The sequence below is a fragment of the Ursus maritimus genome, unplaced genomic scaffold (genome assembly GCF_017311325.1).
Source record: "Ursus maritimus isolate PB19 unplaced genomic scaffold, ASM1731132v1 scaffold_10, whole genome shotgun sequence".
In the NCBI taxonomy this organism is placed as follows: Eukaryota; Metazoa; Chordata; class Mammalia; order Carnivora; family Ursidae; genus Ursus; species Ursus maritimus.
In genome coordinates, this window is record NW_024423344.1 from 33219816 (window position 1) to 33239211 (window position 19396).

A 19396-nucleotide genomic window follows, 5' to 3' on the forward strand; every position below is an offset into this window, starting at 1 on the left:
TTTTGCAATATGAGCATTTATACAAATTTTCACTTGTGTTAGTGATCTCTAGAAAGACCTGAAGAAGTTATGTGTTTTAAAATATTTCATTGTCTTTATAAAAAATTACATACAAAATTAGTTGTTATGAAAATGAAAGATTAAATTACTTTTGTTCTTATAATTTTTAAGTCTAAGAAGAAATGAAAATCTATAGTTGTATATACATCTTTAGAATGCGAAGAACTATATAATCAATACTCAGCCATTAAACCAAAATAAAGTAGTAAAATTGAAAATCCATGAATTATTACAAAATATTTATTTTTCTATAATTTTAGAAAAATTTTCTAAAATTTTGACACAGTAAACTAAAATTTTAGTTACAGTAAAGTATATTGTTGACATCTCTCTTTACATATGAATATCACCTGATTGTATTCTTGAAAAGTCTTATGGCTTGCTTGGCAAAACCTACAAGTTTAAGTTTTAGTGCATTGGCTGAAATGCTATTATATCCTTTTCGACAAACTAGATTTATAGCATCCACAGCTTCCTACAAACATCAACTCTCGACTCTTGTAAGAGCTTCACACTAACACTATTGGTTATATTTGATGAGTAATGTAAAAGTTAATAAACAGTATATTTTGCAAGATTGAATACCTTTTTTATACATCCACTTCCTTATTTCTCTTACTTATCAACGGAGGAATTACTACAAATATCTCAGTATATCAAATATTATAATAATACAAATATATTTCCTAATAAAATAATTACTAGTATATTTCATAGGCATAGAAATGTATACCAGGAAAAATAAATGAAAAGAAATTGTCTGAAAAATATTGCTTGAAATGGTATAAAGTTTTGAATATTTTGATAGGAAAACGTGAAGTATATAATTGCCTATTTCAAAGTGTGTGAAAGTTCCTAGTTATTTATGAATATTTGAAGTTATTTTCTTCATTCCTTGTTAATTGCTTGTGACAGCCAAGAGTTAAAATATGGGTATCCTCTTATATAATGTAGGAGAACAGCTGCAACACAGTCTGCTTCTGCTGATGCTCTTGACAATGTGTCTCCTAATGCCCTAAAAACAGCTTCTCCCTGCATGGCTGTTACTTCACACTTTCAGGCTCCAACAATTGGTCTAGTGAAATATTCAAGTGCCACACTGAGGAAAATCCATTTCCACCCATCGCAAAGAGATAGCAAGACAAATTTGCAGTGAGGACAGAAAAACAAAACAAATTATTGGCAGCCATGATTGTCCTGGTTTCTTAAGAGCACAGAAGCAAAACATTTAACTTTGCAAAGAAATTTTTATTGTTGTGTACTCACTTGCTAATGATTTAAAATCCATGTTTTGAAAGCTTGTTTTGGACAAAGCTGTTTGCAAGTTAAACTTGTTTTGGTGAAATTGTACTGAAATTGGATGCGAGGACTTTCTTATCAAACTCTTGCACCTGGAGTAGAGAGATACATTGTGTCATTGACATCATTGTAACAGCAGTGGCAGACTTTTAAACTATAAAAGACTGAAAGCTTTAACCAGCAAATCAAGTGTTCAGCTACTGGGAAACTTGCTCCCACTGTGGCCAGGCTACTCTTGGTTAACAGAGGTAGTTAAACTAAACGACAGTCTAGGAAGAGAAGGGACATCTGTTTCTGCCTTGACAGGGCTACTCCCCATAGGCAGTGGTGCAATTCTGTAATGGTCCGTGGAGTAATCACCTTCAGTGCAGCCCACCTTGCTTGCTAATGCCAGTGCAGTTCCCCACCAGTGATATGCCCCACCAGTGAGGGACCTAAGCCCCCAGCTAATAACCCAGCTTTTAATTGAAATGACCAAGTCCACCAAGAACCAATTCATAGAAAGGTACACCTCAACTAAATTTGGACTTTTCTTTCATCTCCCTTTTGCCTAGAATAATATAATTAATTTATCATTGGTTTGAAGTATGTTAGTTCTTTATTGACTCAGTAAGAGACATTATCCAGTATGCTATTGGCTTATGAAATATTGTATCATAATTCTCACAGGGAACCTGTGTTAAATAAATTATTGGCAAAGTCTCAGTTTTTAAACATAATTTGCCCTAAAAACTGAACATTTATCAACACTGTTTATACGTAAAATTGTTTGGAAAATTACTCAAGGTATTTAAAGAAAAGATTACAGAAAAAAATCAAAAGTTTGCAGAGATAAAACAGGTAAAAAGTAAATTTAACTCTAGCGTGAGTAGCAATTCCCCTGCTAAAGTTATGGACACCAGTGACAGAAAAGCGTCTGAGATATTTTATTTGTTCCTTGGGAATGTTTGGATTGGCCCCTAAAATAGATTAAAGTTTTTTTTCTAGACACTTTCACTTGACCTGAGCCAGGGATCTTCCCTCACTTCACCAAGATAAATTCTTCTACAGATTAATATCAGAATCATTATTTGCAGTGTGCCTCCTGCTAGTGAGACCTGCTAGTTCATGAAATAATTTCCCTGGGGAATTGCTGGTACCCACCATCTTCAGTCATTTAAACCCGGTCTAGACAAAACTCCTCCTCTAACACAGGAAATTACACTGCCTGATAAAGTATGAGCTCTGTGACCCCAATTGTTTGTCCTCTTAAAAGGCCCTATAGTGCATGTAAATAAATCTTGATAAAAGATTCTTGGATCTTTGATGGAAGTAGATAAAACAAAGAAGTAATGGGCAGAAACTTTTAAATATATCTTATTTCTACATATCTGTCTATATTTCCTATCATATTAAACAATAGTAAAATGACTTAAAAAGTTTTTTAAGTATATAGAACTCTTCTATACAAGTACTTTCAATCATAATTAGGAAATGGGTTAAAATCTATTCTCAACACATCTAATCATTGTGTTTACATAACTGAGTCTCAGAACAGAGTGAAAATTTATTCAGTTACTTGAAGAAGATACTTAAGCACAAGAAAAGGAAGTAGAAAGCACTCTACACCTAGATAAAATTGAGGAAATGTAAAATGTAAAATCAGAGAAATTACAAAAGTCCAGAAAACCGTGAGCAAAAAAGTTCATTCTCAACAGAGACTGCCAAAGGCACAACTATGCAGAGGACTAGAGTTTTAATAATCCTTAAATATTTATTAAACTTCTTAATTTTAGTAGAAAGCAAAGTATCTATAACTAAGCAGTTTATGATTCAGTAGAGAAACTTCATTACACAAATAAAATGGCTAATGAATCTTAAAAGGTTATCTGGCAGAATATGTGAAAAGAGAAGTGTTTACTCACTAATGAGAAAATGAATTGATGAGAGAAACCTGATGCATATTAAAACATGACCTGGCTTTGCTCAAGTCTGCCCTTGCCTTACAGAAGTGCCAATTTTAACAAGAACTGCACTGACTTCCAGATTATAGACTCTCAAAATCAAAAGATACTCATTTTATCCAACAATGTAGAGGGCTTTGATTTATTTTTATAAATGGTAAATATGGATGGCAGTAAAGACATACATTATTACTTTGCTGCTAGTGAACATCTGTACGGGGTAGCCATCAATAAAACATTTCAAGTTTGCTCTTCTTTAAAAGTAGTGTTTATTTTTTCATATTAAGTAAGGAGTATTTCATGCTTTAAAAAAATGAGTAACAGAAGGGTAGTTTGCACAAAGAACAAACCATAAAATAGCAATTTTCCATCCCTTCAGTAATAATTGCTAATATTTTATGTCTGTTTTTCTATTTTTTCGGATATGGATAGATTGTTTGAATGTGCTGTATTTGTACTGCATATGTTGCTGAATATAAAACTTCCCCAAATGATTTTTTCACTTAACAATATATCATATAAATGTCCTTATATCATTATATATTCAGAAAAATATTTTAATGATTATATATTTCAACCACCATTTACTGTGTTCATTGTTACATACCCACATGATTATATGTTGCTATGAATCTCAAAAGACATACAATTTTTACATATATTATTGAGTTTTTCCTTGAGTCAGTTTCCTAGTCAAAGGGCTAGATTACAGGTAAAAGGATATCAATAGCTGGTAGGCTTTTGGTGACTACTGTGAATCTAAATTTTTTTTTCACAATTTATACTCTTGAAATATTAAAAATGTTCAAGCTCTTCTTCCTACTTTGTATAAACAAATACATCAATGTTTCTTAATTAGATAAGCATAAATGGAATCTACCATTGGCTACTACTGAAGCCCACTGTTCTGTCAATATATTTATTGTCATCTGTTTTCTTTCTTTCTTTTTCTTTCTTTCTTTCTTTCTTTCTTTCTTTCTTTCTTTCTTTCTTTCTTTCTTTCTTTGGATCATCCTGGTCATTTTTTAATTTGTTTCCTCCTTCCCTCAATCCTTCCTTCTCTCTCTCTTTCCTTCCTTCCTTCCTTCCTTCCTTCCTTCTTTTGGAGGGAGAGGAAGAAATTAACTTACACATTGCCTCATTTTGATAATAGGTGTTACATTTACTTTTTTCATTGCTTGTGGTTTCAAATTATCAAGTAATCCACCCTACTTGTTGCTTATTTTAACTGACCAACCCAGTCTATGGAGAGTTGAAAATGAAAGTTCTCTTTCATTTGATTTCCCGTCCCCCAACTCATGAAACACTGAATAGAGCATGTTGCATGATATTCAAGCATTTTAAAAATTGCGTCTTCCTTCATATATATAAATAGGTTTATGAAAATATGTATATTTTTAAACATTATATACATATAATGCATAATTATATAAAATCCATAAGTAAAAATATATGAATATACTTATTTTTAAAGAAAAATGACCAAATTATACATAATGATATATGACTCCTTTCTTTCTAAGTTAAGAATATATTGGTAACATTGTTCCATTTTAGCATATATTGTCTTTGCCTCATACTTTATTAGCTGTATAGTATTCCACTTTTAAACATATCGAACATATGTAAGTAATGGTGTTATAGGCTAACCTGTTCCCCCCAAAGATAAAGAAGTCCTAACCCCCACTATCTCAGAGTACGAACTTATTTAAATAGGGTCATTGCAGATGTAATTAGTTAAGATGAATTCATACTGGAGTAGGGTGTGCTCTTACTCCAATATGATTGGCGTCCTTACAAGAAAAAGAAAGATGATGTGAAGAGAAATACATGGGGAAACATGTGACAACAGAGGCAGAGATTAAAGTGATATAAGTCAAGAACGCCAAAGAATGGCAGCCAGCATGAGAAGCTGGGATGAGGAAAGGATATTCCTATATAGGCTTGACAGGGAGCATAGCCCTCCTAGTGCCCTAATTTTGGACATCTAGCCTTCAAAACTGTGAGGTTATGGATTTCTGTTGCTTTAGACCATGCAGTCTGTAACTTTGTTATGGCAGCCCTAGGAAACTAATGCAGATAAACATTATAGGTATTTTTTTTGTTGTTTTATTAGTGTGTTGTGTGTGTGTGTATGTGTGTTTCTGTATATTCTGTATATTATTCTCATAGGATGGGATTCTTAAGTAGAATTGCATTATTTTAGCAATGCCATCTAAACAAGCTGTTCCAGTTTCATATAATACAATAAATATATGATAATCTTTTTTCTCCAATATTATACAGTTTGGGGAACAGGGTTGATCTTTAAATTTAGTGAAAAGAAAACATAAATTTATGGAAAAGAGCTACTTCAGTGTTACTTTAATTTGGATTTGTATTTTTCTGATCATTAGTAAAGTTGAATATTACACTACATGACTATTAGCCTTTTGTGTGTTTCCTATTATGGACATCCTATCCATATATTTCCCCCATTTTCTGATGGATTTATTTGCTCTACCATGTTCTGTTAATTCACAGATGCTATATATTATATATTTGTTAATATATTTGCTAAGATATTACTAATAATTTGATTGTTACTAACAATTGCCTCACTAGAAATAACACTACTGAGAATATATATGGGAGCTTTCTCTTTGGAATGGCAGAGTTGAGTAGTGGCAACAATGATGAAATGGCTCAAAAACGCCCAAGGTGTGGAGGATATAGCACTTCACAGAACAAGTTTGCTGACCTCTGCTCTCCATGGTATCAGAATATTTATAAGACTAGTCAAAACACTCTGGTATCAGCATATGCAAAAATACATCCTCTAGAACATAACTTCTATTCTAAAATTTAAAGTAAGCTAATCATCATATTTGTACGACTAATTACTATGGCCTTTGAGTAAGAAGTACTAACCAGAGTAAGGATTTCTTTTAATGATAGATGAAATGGCCTCAAGAAGTTAAAGTTATAAATTGATTTAAAGAAAATTTCCTATGTAGGTCTACTAGAACATGTAGGGAGGGACAAATGAGGAAAAAAAGAGATGGCGCTATATGGAGATGGGCTTATTTAAACCATACCAACAAAAAGAGAAATTGACAGAGATTACCTCATTTAAAGTTGTTAAGTATCTTCATCAAAGCTATAGTGCACATAATACACAACAAATTCCCCAGCAATGCTAATGCCATTTTATATCATGTCATTATAATAAAAAAAAATCCTAAACATGAAGTAAATACTAGCGTAGGGCTTGGCAGCTCTGAGAACATCTAGAGATGAGATGGGAGTTTGTGGTCTTGAAGTTAAGAACTTTACTATAAATTATAGGAGGGGGGAAGCATGCTTTAGTTTATAAAAAAGAATTTTCTTGAGTTTGAATTCTCAAGAGAGATTTTGGATTTGCTTCTGCTGGTCTGTATCTTTTGCTCTGTGATCACGCTTGTATAAATCATATTAAATGCTGCCCTATAGTCTTAATTGTCCTATCTGCTTACACCCCTGCATATATATATATATTCCCTGCAAATGGTAACCAAAAGAAAGCAGGGGTGGCTAGAATTAAATTAAAAGAATAGACCTTAAGTCAAAAAACTGTCAAAAGACACAAAAAGGGCATTATAAAATGACAAAAGTTCAGATCACCGGGAAGATCTAACAATTCTAAATGTATACGCACAAAACATCAGAACAGCTAAAAATGTAAAACAAATGTTGACAGAACTGAAAGGAGAAATAGACAACAATTCAATAATAAGATACTTTAATATCATACTGTCAATAATGGAACTTTCGGAGAGAAAATCAGGAAAAAGTGGAGTTGAACAACACTGTGGATCCAGTGGACCTAACAGACACATGCATAGTATCCCATTGAAAAGCAACCAAACATACACCTTCTAAAGTGCACTCAGAAGCTTCTTCAGGACAGATCACACGTTAGGACACAAAACAATTCTTAGTAAATTTAAGAAAGTTGAAGTCATACCAAATATATGTTTTTAACCACAATGGCATGAAACAAAAAATTAATAACAGAAGGAAAGCTGGAAAATTCACAAATACATGCAAACTAACAAACTCTTGTAAAAGAAATGACTCACCCAATTCTGGATAATGCTGATACTTAATGAATGTTAAAGAGCTTTTTCCAGAAGATAATTCAATACCTTCTAGGAAGTGGGATTGTTCTTCTTCAATGACCTACACCTTTATCTCATCTTTTTACTTCCTCTTGTAACATCTCAGTGTTTCCCATTTATGCTATATCTAGCCAAAGACTGAAGATACCTATTTCTACTTTTCTTGATTTATGGTTTTTGCAATATTATTAAATCCCTTTGATCATTTCAGTTGAGTTCACATAGGTGAGTAGTAGATAAAGTGTTCTTGTTCACATGATTATTTTTAATAAATTGTATCACATGAAATTATTGCAGTTACCAAAGGGAAATTTGACTTCTTTAAATGCACTTGACTTACTTTCATAGTGAAACCTAATTTTTATGGATTTTGGTGCTCTTTCTAGATTTTGTTATTGCTGTATTTTCGTATCTGGCTGCAAATGCTAAGACCCTATCTATTTGGAATCAAATTCAAATACCTAGTTAACTTACAGTAGTGCCTTCTTTACACAATATGAATCCATTAGTACCATGAAAAGGAAAATTTTCTAGCAGCACTTTTTAAGAAAGGTAGAAACACCTGGACTTCTCTTTGACTCAATAGAAAGCTATTTATTATTTAACAGGATCTGATACAAACAATATTTAAAGTCAGTAAGGCTTTGTTTAAAGTGCTCCATTTGTTAGTACCAATCTATGTTGTTTTGTTGATGTTTAAATTTAAGCTTCAACTTTTTCTCAGTTTTGTAGTGTTAGTCAATGTTTAGAAATTAATAATAGCAATGCTGAAAAATTAATATCATTATGTTTTATACATAAAGAAAATATCCTCCATATGGTAGATATAACAACCTATCATTGATAGCTCATTAAAGAGTCAAAGAGATAGCTATTTGTTCTCTGTTCCTTTATTTGTTTTATTGTTTTGTTTTTATTGTAGTATTAACATTTTAACCTCTTTTCTTTTCCTTGCTCCCACTTTGTTATCATTTGTTCCATATATTTATCGAATTAGAAATAATACTTGACTTTAAATTAGCTTTATCAGTTCTCAATCTGTTCACCTCACGGAGGTGGAGTCCTACCTCATCCTTTCCTTATTCTCCAGTATTTAACTGATAACCTCTGATTAGAGACAAAATACGTTTGGTCAACTTTAATTTTCGTGTGCCTGACGAATGCTTTTGAATCTCTCAAAAATAAAACTCTGCAACTCTGGCAATCCATGTTATTTGTGCTTCAAACTTATATAGTTTAGAGGAGGAAATGCAAAATCTTAAATTTATTTTAAATGCTTTTAACTTACCTCAATCAAATGCATAGTTAAAAATCTAAGCACCAAAAAATAAAAATATTTAAGATTTAACAAAAAAGATTTTCCTTTTTTCTTAGTGTAGAAATTTTGTTTATAGTTTTATAACATTGACTGTTGACAATTGTGAATACAAGTAAATAGCATTTTGTGGATGACGTGATAAAAATGTCCATTCCTCAAATATGTGCTTGCTCTAAAAACCATGTGCTTCATGACCCCAAACAGTTCGGAATTGGCGTATCGGTGACACTTAACATATACTGAATATCATAATGATCTCATTTTTTTTAGAAGATTTTATTTATTTGTCAAAGAAAGAGAGAGTGAGAGAGAGTGAGCACAAGCACGGGAAGCTCCAGGCAGAGGGAGAAGCAAGCTCCCCGCCAAGCAGAGAGCCCTATGTGGGACCTGATCCCAGGACTGGATCCCAGGACCCCAGGATCACGACCGAAGTTGAAGGCAGATGCTTAACCAACTGAGTCACCCAGGCATCCCCATAACGACCTCATTTTAACCATTTCTTTCAGCTACTGGCCTGAGAAAGTTCCTTCTACTATCAATTAGTGAGATCAGTAAGAGATTGTAAAAGGTCTCCCTGCTTTTACATGGAGTTACATTAATACAAGTAGAATGTAGCCCTAAGAAAATTTTAAAGTTAGTGTTATTTGGGAAATCTAACAAACCCAAAATTCCCTATTTTTGAAGAAAAGAAAATTAAAACCTAAAAAGACATTATTTCTATGCAGGATCTCTGGAGAAAGTAAAATTTCTGGCTGTTCAGGTTCTAGTACTCTGCTGAGCAATGGTGTGGCCAGATCTGGTGAGTGAATCATAGATACATAGCTCCTAAAACCAGGAGATGATACTTCTGATTAGTATAATAAGACTATGAATATGCTGTCAGTTTCTAGACCAGAAGGCAGCCAGAAGAAGATCTGGCAGTGCATTCCCCGTAGGAAAATTAACTGTCACTGATTCTGTTGCTGTTATTATTATTGTGTGTGTATGGTTGTGTGAATGACTTTTATTTGTTTAAATACAATAGTATTTCAAAATATACACAAATGAAGAGTTATTTACAATTGATTTTACCTCTACCAATTAGCAGTGGCATACGCTGACAAATTATTTTTACATCTTGCTGCATCGGCAATGTGGACATTGAATGGGAGAATTGAAAACAATTCCCACAGGGCCTTTATATCAGTTATATATCACACACACACACACACACACACACACACAAAGACTTGGTGTTTAATGTTTAAACAGTTTGTTTAAATATTAAATAGGATTTTTTTCTCTGATTAGTTAAATGAGAACAAAAGCCTAAAAAATTAATTTCTAATGCTTACGATGTCTAACAAGACAGTATCACAAATAACACTTTTCTGCAATATGATGATCACCAGGATTTTTTTTTCAAATAGTACACTTTTATTTTTTTTTTAATTTCTTTTAAAATATATTCAGATCACATGTGAAAAAAACTTGTTTATCATTCAGGAAACTGACTGCACTGTGGCAGGCAAAAGAAAAGGGAGGGATTCAGCTTTTAACAAAGCAGTTGGTAATATGTTCTGGTCTTTATTTGTCCTTGGTCAGGACTAGAATACTAAAGAACTGAAAGATGGATATTTGTACTTTAGTGTTTCTGAAGGGTTCTTTAAGGAATTCTTTTATTGTAGTTACGGCTTAAGCAGCATGCGATTTTCTTTTCTATTCTATTGTTTGTATCTGAAGAATTTTACTGTCATTTTCATTCTTCAAGGATATTGGAGTCAACAGTTTTGTTATTCTCTTTTGGATTGGGGAGTATGATCCCCATAGTTTAGGTGAGGAATCTGAGAAGAGGACCTCTAAACTGGGCAAACAATTATATTCATCATTTAAATGATATATTTCCTCAATATTGTATACATCATTAAAATTATTTTTGAAATAATATAGTTCTTAGATCATAAATTCCTGAAGTTGGAGATGGATAATTTATTATGACTGCAGTTTTCCCACTCATTACATAGTCAATAATTATCGTGATTTGCCTATAGTGTATTTCATCCCTGAATGTTCAGAAAAGGATATAACATATAATTTAATCATAATGAATTAAGCTCTTGCCAAGGGCAAGGTACTGTAATCTTTACTATGCATATGTGAGCCCTTCGAGAATACCACTTGGGAGGGTACTATCCACTGGCCTGAGGGAATTGCTCTCCCTTTTCTCTTTGGTAAAAGACCACCAGCAGACACTGTGATCCAAGGGAACTCTACACTGTAACTGAACGTCATCAGTTTATTTTTCCCATCCAGTCTTGCTTGCTAAAACAAAGATTACTCACAGTGGAAATTGTGAGACTGTTGGGGGGTTGGAGTTCAATTTTGCAAGATTTAAAAGAATTTAAAAGAATTTAATCCAATAATTTCTAAAGTTGATCTCCAATTCCACCAAGTCCTCTTTTCCCTGCTAGGTGACTTTTGTTATTAAACATTCTTATTAACATTGAAAAGATTAAGCCTAACTATTGATATTCTGAATAGAAATTATACATTAGTATCATATTAGCTCTGTAGATGAAAAATATGCAGTTTCCAACCACCTATAGAATCAAAGTCACAGTTCCCAGCCTTGATGTCTGAGCACAGTACAATCTGACACACTGTGTTGGTCTTGTATCATCCTTCTTTATTTCCTCTTAGAGATTCTTCACTTTAACCAATGTAACCAAACGAAATACTGAATCTTGCCATTAAATATAGGATATGGGTACTGGGTGGCTCAGTTAAGCATCTCATTAAGCATCTGACTCTTGACTTCAGCTCAGGTCATGAGGGTTGTGAGATGGAGCCCAGCCTCAGACTCTGTGTTAGGCTGAAGGCTGCTTAAGATTCTCTCTCTCCCTCTCCCTGTGCCCCTTCTCTCCTGCTCCATCCCATCCTGTACACACACGTGCACTCTCTCTGTCTCTCAAAAAAAAAAAAAAAAAAAATTAGGCTAGTTTTGTTTTGTTTTTTCTAACCTGGATTATCACTGCCAAATTTTCTGACTGATTTTAAAAAACCAAATTGTTTTAATAGTATTTTTATTAAATATTGAATAATTATTAAATGTATATCCAATATTTAATATTATATTGATATGCATTTATTTGTTAAATTAGATATTAGGGTGAAAAAGATGTAAAATATAGTAGTGTATTCATGACCTAGCTTAAGAAAAAATATATTTTAATCCTATTGGAGAGCCTATATACTGTACTAGATTCAGTCCATTCTCTGCCTTCTCAGAGCAAACCATTCTTTTGTGTTTGCCACTGTATTCTTCTTCTTTATGATTTTGCCATATATATTTATATCCTTAACAACAGAATATTTAATTTTGCATGCTTTTGAAATTTAGATAAACAGAATTAGAGTATATATGCACTCTGAGACTTTCTTTTTAGTTAATAGTATGTTCCTGAGATTTATCAATATTGTCTCATGAAGCAGTAATTCATTCTATATGGTATCCTATATATGATTGTATTGCAATCTGCAATCTGTTCTCTGTATAGCTGTTGATGGATGTTTTGGTTACTACTTTGTTTATATTTTTTTTCTGGTGCATATGTAGAGGCCATTCTTTGGAATAAATGTAGCTATGGAATTAAATACATTATAAAGTATTTAATTTTTTAAAATTGCTAGACAACGCAAGAATGGGTTCCAAAGTGGATTTATGAAAATTCACTACTTTCTACAGTGGATGTTTACTGTTTTTCCACATTGTCACCAACACTTAAAATTACTGAACTTCTAAAATGCCAAGCTGGTGTATTTCTAATGGGGTTTACTTTGCAAGTCCTTGATAACTAATGTCAAGTAGTTTCAGGCTTATAGGACATACAGGTTTCTTGTTTTGGAATATTCCTTTCAAAATATCTGCCCATTTTATATTAGGAGGATTGTGTTTTTTCTTCATTGGTTTAGGAGTTCTTTATTCCTTATTATCTGTATGTATTGAAATGTCTTCTGTACAGCCAGATATACTTAATTTAAATGTAGTGAATCTTATCGCAAATATTTTTCACTCTGACCTGCTGCTTTGTCATAAATCAGAAATTTAATTACATAGGTCTATTTTTGATGCATTCATCAAATCATTTATCCCCGTACCCATAAGATACTATCTTATTTAATGTAGCTTTATGATAATGTCTGATATCTGGTAAACTATATTTCTTACTGCATCTTGTTCATGGTCTTTTAAAATGTCTTGATTACTCCAGGCCATATAAATTGAGAACCAGCTTTTAAGATTCTCATTAGCCGGTGCTATTTTCATTAGGTTTTTAGAACCTATTGATGAATGTTGAGAGAACTGATATATTTATATTAGATCTTATAGCTAGGGTATGGTGTAGTTCTCCATTTACTTAGGTAATTTTAGTTAATTTTAACAAAATATAATCAAATTATTTTTGAAAGATAACTTTATTCATTTGCGGGCTCTTCTATCTCTTAATATTTGTTAACTTAATATACTAGCTAGAACCTCAAGGAAAGTATTGAGGTGATATTATGCATCCTTAATTTCTCAATCAGGGAAAAGTAACTCTATTTTATTAAAAGGTGTACTGTAGACCTTCACTGATACGTTATCAGAATAAAAAAATTCTATTCCTAGTTTGCTGAGATTTATTTTAGTCATGCGTGAGTGTTGACTTTTTTTTGAATGTGTATTCTACATCTGTTGAGATGATCATGTGTTCTTTTTTCTTTTGTTAACAGAATGAATTACACTGATCACAGGTTATAGATTTTCACCATCAGTTTGTAATATTTTCAAACATGTGTTATACCTTCCTCTTTGACACATTTATTTGTATTTACACAGATGTACTTGTATTACTTTGACTGAGTTTGTCTTATTTGTCTACCATCTTATTTGTACTTCCCCCACCCTCTGGCTTCCCATATATATTTTCCCTCTTTTCTGCTCTTTTTAATTTTTTTGTATTGAATTTTTTTGTACTTACTTTTTAATTCAAGTCACCTGAAAGTTGAACACTATGATTCTATTTAAAAAATATTTACTGTAGAAATTTTTAAATGCTTTCTTTGTTCTCAATAATTGAAGTTAATCAGCATCTATCTTCTCATTTCCAAGTAATACAAAGATTTTAACAAATTGATTCTCATCATCTCCCCTCCTGTGTATTAATTTTAGTTTGAAAACTTTTGAAACTCAAAAGAAATTATTATTTTTCCTGTCAATCACCATTTATGCTTTATATTCATCATTTTATTTGCTTAGTCCTTCTTGCAATCTAGTCTTCCCATGAGATGAATTTTCTTCTGCTTATAATCATCTCTGTAATATTTATTAATGAGAGTCAGTATAGTAAACGCAATTTTTGTTTGAAACAATAATTTTTGTCAACTTGTCATAAAATTATATGCAAAAAAGAAAAAAAAATGTGGTTAGTAAAACAACATTGTGCACTATGTTTTTATGTCTTTGTGCCCTGAGGGAAGAAGAAAACAACTCCAAGATGCAAGGAAAATAAATGTTTTGGCAAAAAGAGAATTAAAAATGATATAAAGACCATTCTCTTTCCACCTCCAATCTATGAGAAAGGTGGGCATTATAATATGTCTACATATAAGTAAGCTTCCCTCAGAACCCAAAAGGCAAGGTGGCGATGCAACAAAGGTTTTTCTGGAATTTTTGATAGAGAAAAGTTAGAAGAAATAAAGATTGTGAGTGTCTGCTGAGTGCAAAAAGATGCATATTACCAGAATGATATGATAAACTTCATCTGAGGGAACAAATGGCCGAATCTCATTGGATCCACAGAACTGGGGAGAGTAAATTAGGAAGATGATGTGCTATTTGGCCTGCCAGTATTTAACTCAGAGAGTTAACTCACTTGTCTATTGCTGAAGGGGTTTGCCTATTAAGACAGATAGACTCATAGAAATATCTCATCATTGTAAAGATGGGAAATATTGGCAAAAAAATTTACTCTGTGTTAAATAATGGAGTCAAATTTGCTGAGAAACAAATGGATTTGAGTAGGAACCCTGTTTCGAATTAATGGAAACCCTTGCCATCAGTAAAGCTAAGGTTTAGATTCAGAAATTACATTGTTTTAGAAAAAAATGGATTTCTGAACAGTTGAATTATATTAATTGCTATAACTATAAAATCAAACTTCATACACCTTCAACCTTTTTGTTCGTTTGTCACATTAGCTATCTGCACTGATATCACCACATGAGATCAGAAGTTAACTGCAACTTAGAGTTCTAGGAGTCACTAAGCTGAAAAAAATCTGCACTTTCATATGACATTGCAACACAAAGTGTGTGTTCTGAGGAGAACAGACATAGATCTATTCAACTTAAATTGTTCTATGCAAAGTAAAAGTTACTTTCGAGAGAGAAAACTTCCTCAGATGGTTTGTTGTTTAGTAAAAATAATATTTTTTAAAAAGGAAGATTATTTAAAACCAGAAATAATAACAAAAAAAGAAAACCTGCACCCTAGTGTTCCAAAAACATATACCATAAATTGCTTATTTATCGTGAACCATGCAGTGATACCAAGGGTAGTAAAAACTACCAAATGTCTCAAAACATTGCTAAAAGTCGCAGAGTTGGGTGTAATTAAACTAAGTCATGTGCTGTGAAAATGAGATGGTACAAATATCTGTCTGTCAGTTTTTTCCAGCTGATTTTTAAGAGGAGCTCTATTCAAATACTTTGTAATTCAGTTAAGAAAAAAATAAGTAGATATGGGTCTAACCAAATAGGAAAAGAGGATGAAACCAGAGTACTTTTATAAATATTTTTTTATGTTCTAAGGACAATAAAAGGATATACTATATGGGCACTTACAGTGAAACACTGTATGTCTGTGTGATGTATCAACGTCCTGGTGGTTAAATGGGATTCAGAACGATTTTTTTTTTTTTTTAGATAATAATTAACTTAATTTCTTTTGGAGTAGTCTTAGGTCACAGCAAAATTGAGCCAAAAGTACAGAGTCTTCCAACATACCCCAGGGGTCCCAAGCATATACAGCTTTTCTTACTGATACCCAGCACTAAGGTGCTACATTTGTTACAATCAATGAACCTACACTGACACATTATCACCCAACATTCACAGTTTGATTAGGGTTCACTCTTGGTGTTTTACTTCCATGGGTTTCCACAAAGTTATAGTGAACATGTATCTACCATTGTTGTATCATACTGAATAGTTTTACTGCTTAAAAGTTCTCTGTATTCCTTCCCTACTTCCAATTAACCTCTAGCAACCACTGATCTTTTCATTGTAGCCATACTTTTGCTTTTTCTAGAATCCCATACTTAGAATCATATAGTATGTAGTTATTTTTCAGATTGGCTTTTTTCACTTAATAACAAGCATTTAAGCTTTCTCCATGTCTTTTCATGGCTTGATAGCTTCCATCTTTTCAGTGCTGAGTAATATTTCATTGTCTGGATATACCAACTTTATCCAGTTACCTACCGAAGGACATCGTGGTTGCTTCTAAGTCTTGACAATTATGAATAAAGTTTCTGTAAGCACTCATGTTCAGGTTTTTGGATGGACATCAATTTCAGTTCACTTGGGTAAAGTCCAAGAGTATAATTGTTAGATCATGTGGTAAGCACATATTTACTTATCTAGAAACTGACAAATTGTCTTATAAAGTGACTTGCCAATTTGCATACCTACCAAAAATTCAGCGGGGAATGACACTTCCTGTTGCTCCACATCCTGCCAGGATTTGGCATCATTTTAGTTGCATATTTTGACTATTCTGATAGGTGTGTAGTAGTAGTTGTTATTTTATTCATTTATTCATTTACTTATTCATTTATTTATTTAAATTTGGAATTGCGTAATAAGATGTTGATCACATTTTATATGCTTATTTATCATTTGTATATCCTCTTTGATGAGATGTCTATTAAGGTTTTTTACCCATTTTTTAATTAAGTTGTTCATTTTCTTATTTTTAAGATCTCTTTGTATATTTTATAGTAGTGCTTTATTAGATATGTCATTTGCTGATATTTTCTCCAATTATGACACTTATCTTTTCATTCTCTTGACATTGTCTCTTGCAGAACAGTTTAATTTTATTGAAGTCCAGCTTATTAATTAATTAACTAATTAATTTTGTAGTTGGAGCCTTTTATTTTGCGTCTATAAGAACATCACCAAATCCATGGTCCTTTAGGTTTTCTCCTTTGTTATCTTATAGGAGTTTTATAGTCATGTATTTTACATATAAGTCTATGATTCATTTTGAGTTTATTTTTGTGAGGTATAAGATCTGTGTCTAGATTCATTTTTTTGCATGTGGATGTCCAGTTGTTCCAGCACCATTTGTGGAAGAGTCTATCCTTGCTCCATTGTATTGCCTTTGCCCCTTTGTCAAAGATCTGTTATCTGTCTTTCTGGGCTGTCTATCTGTCTATTTCTGGGCTCTTTATTACATGTCATTGATTTGTTCTTTTGCCAATATCACAGTGTCTTGATTACTGTAACTGTATAGTAATTCTTGAAATAATGTCAGTCCTCTGACTTTGTACTTCTCTTTCACAATTGAGTTGGCTAAACTGGGTCTTTTTCCTCTCCATTTCAACTTTAGAATTAATGATATACAGCAAATACTCAGGAACTGGGAAGATAATTACAGATGACTCCAAGATTCTATTGGGTCCACTATGAAGCAAAGTTTGATCAAAACACCTTGTAATTAGCTAGTTTTCTTCCATAGTATTATAGTAAAATCATAGATGCTTTATCATCATTAAAAGCTTAGCTTTCTATTTCATTCCTGAGCTCATATCTATGCTGTTACTAGATATATAATTTTCAATGGTAAACTCTCTGTGCCATAATGTTCTTATGTATAAAATGAGAAAAGGGGTGCCTGGGTGGCTCAGTCGTTAAGCGTCTGCCTTCGGCCCAGGGCGTGATCCCAGAGTCCTGGGATCAAGTCCCACATCAGGCTCCTCTGTTGGGAGCCTGCTTCTTCCTCTCCCACTCCCCCTGCATGTGTTCCCTCTCTTGCTGGCTGCCTCTCTGTCAAATAAATAAATAAAATCTTAAAAAAAAAAAAAAGAGAAAAACAGTATCTATACAATAAGAGTATAGTAAGGATTAAATGAATTATAAACTATAGCATTTATGATAGTTTCTGGGTCTGTTAGCACTTGCTAGTACTTGTCTCAAGGGGCCTACTGTTTGTATTGTGGTAAGTTCCTATTGTTCCTGTCGTATTTATTATAGTGGTAAGTCAGGGATGTATGCCTATCCCTCTGTATTTGTGTTTTCTAGTCCACTAGTAGAGACAACTTTTATTCACTCTCCATGTTTTTTCCTATTGGACCCCAAAAATCCATTCCCAAATCACAGGTAAAATGTATTTAAAGATATAAATCAATTCAGGCTACATGTATTACCTCTTCAGAGGGCCCTTCTTTAACTTCTCGAAGTTAACCAACATTCTACCACTACTATTAATGAAATTAGGAACTGACTTCCTTGTTCATCCATCAAGTTTAATACAAAGCCTGACACATGGTATATAACATATAAATATTCATTAAATAAAATAATATAAATAAGAATGATTCCCTGCGAGCTAATAATTTTATTCTAAGAAATTCCATATAAGAGTATCATTTTTTTTTTCAGCTAAATGGTCATGACCTAGGATTGCTGTTTAGCTCTACCTAATCAAACCATGGACAAATTTTAACTTTCAGATACTTCTCTAGTAGGGAACAAAAAATAGATGGAGGAACAAATAGAAATGAGCCAGACAATACAAAATTATTTTTCCCAAGTTTATATTCCTATCTTACTTCTATGATCCTCACTGAGAATATAGGTTATAATTAATTACCTAAGAAGTTTTAGTTTTCTTTTAAAATTGATGTGTATAGCCAGATCTATAAAATCAGAATTTTCATAAGTACAGCCTATCGCCTATGTTTTCACAGTGTTCTACAGACTATCCTGCTTTACATTCTGCTGGTAAATAGGGCAGCATTGGGTCCAAATAATAGTCGGCCTTTAGAACAAGATGTAAAACCACAGCCTGCTATTTATGTTAATCCACTGAATATGAAATATCTGTTGAGACTTCCCAAAGCAATCAATTCAAAATGATCTATACTTCCCAATGGAAGTATCAAATCAGACTGAATTAGATGAGTTAGAAGTGCTGTGCAAAAGCCATTATTTATCTCCGGAGTGAAGCAAGGCAACAAATAGTGCGCGCCTTATCCCATCTATCACACACACTGTTTTGAAGAGGTGGTAAGAAAACTGTGGATTAATAATATATTTCTCTCCCCGAATTTTGGGAAACTTTTTAACTTATCAAATTAAAAATATCCAAAAAGACTAATATGTTTCAACCTGGAAGCAGATAGATATAAAAGAACTTGTGTCTTTTTATACCACTGGTTTTGGTCGACTGTATAACCACTCAAGAATATCAAAATTTGTTTCCTTAATGATGTTTGAGGACTTATAGTAAGAATAACATTATTATGATAAACCCATAAGAAAAAATGCTTGATTGTGTGCTGCCCAAAACCACTGTAAGCATTGACATTGATAAGTCCATAGTCAGACTC

At 32.7% G+C, this 19396-nt stretch overlaps 1 long non-coding RNA gene across 2 annotated transcripts in view; it reads right to left on the reverse strand.

Moving 5' to 3' along the window:
• Positions 1–1293: 1293 nt before the first annotated feature.
• LOC103677539 overlaps positions 1294–19396 on the reverse strand; it is a 129025-nt gene continuing 110922 nt past the window's right edge. For both annotated transcript variants that reach the window (XR_005832886.1, XR_572430.1), the window contains one exon: positions 1294–1451. This is a non-coding gene — a long non-coding RNA (uncharacterized LOC103677539). The remainder of the gene's footprint in view (positions 1452–19396) is intronic.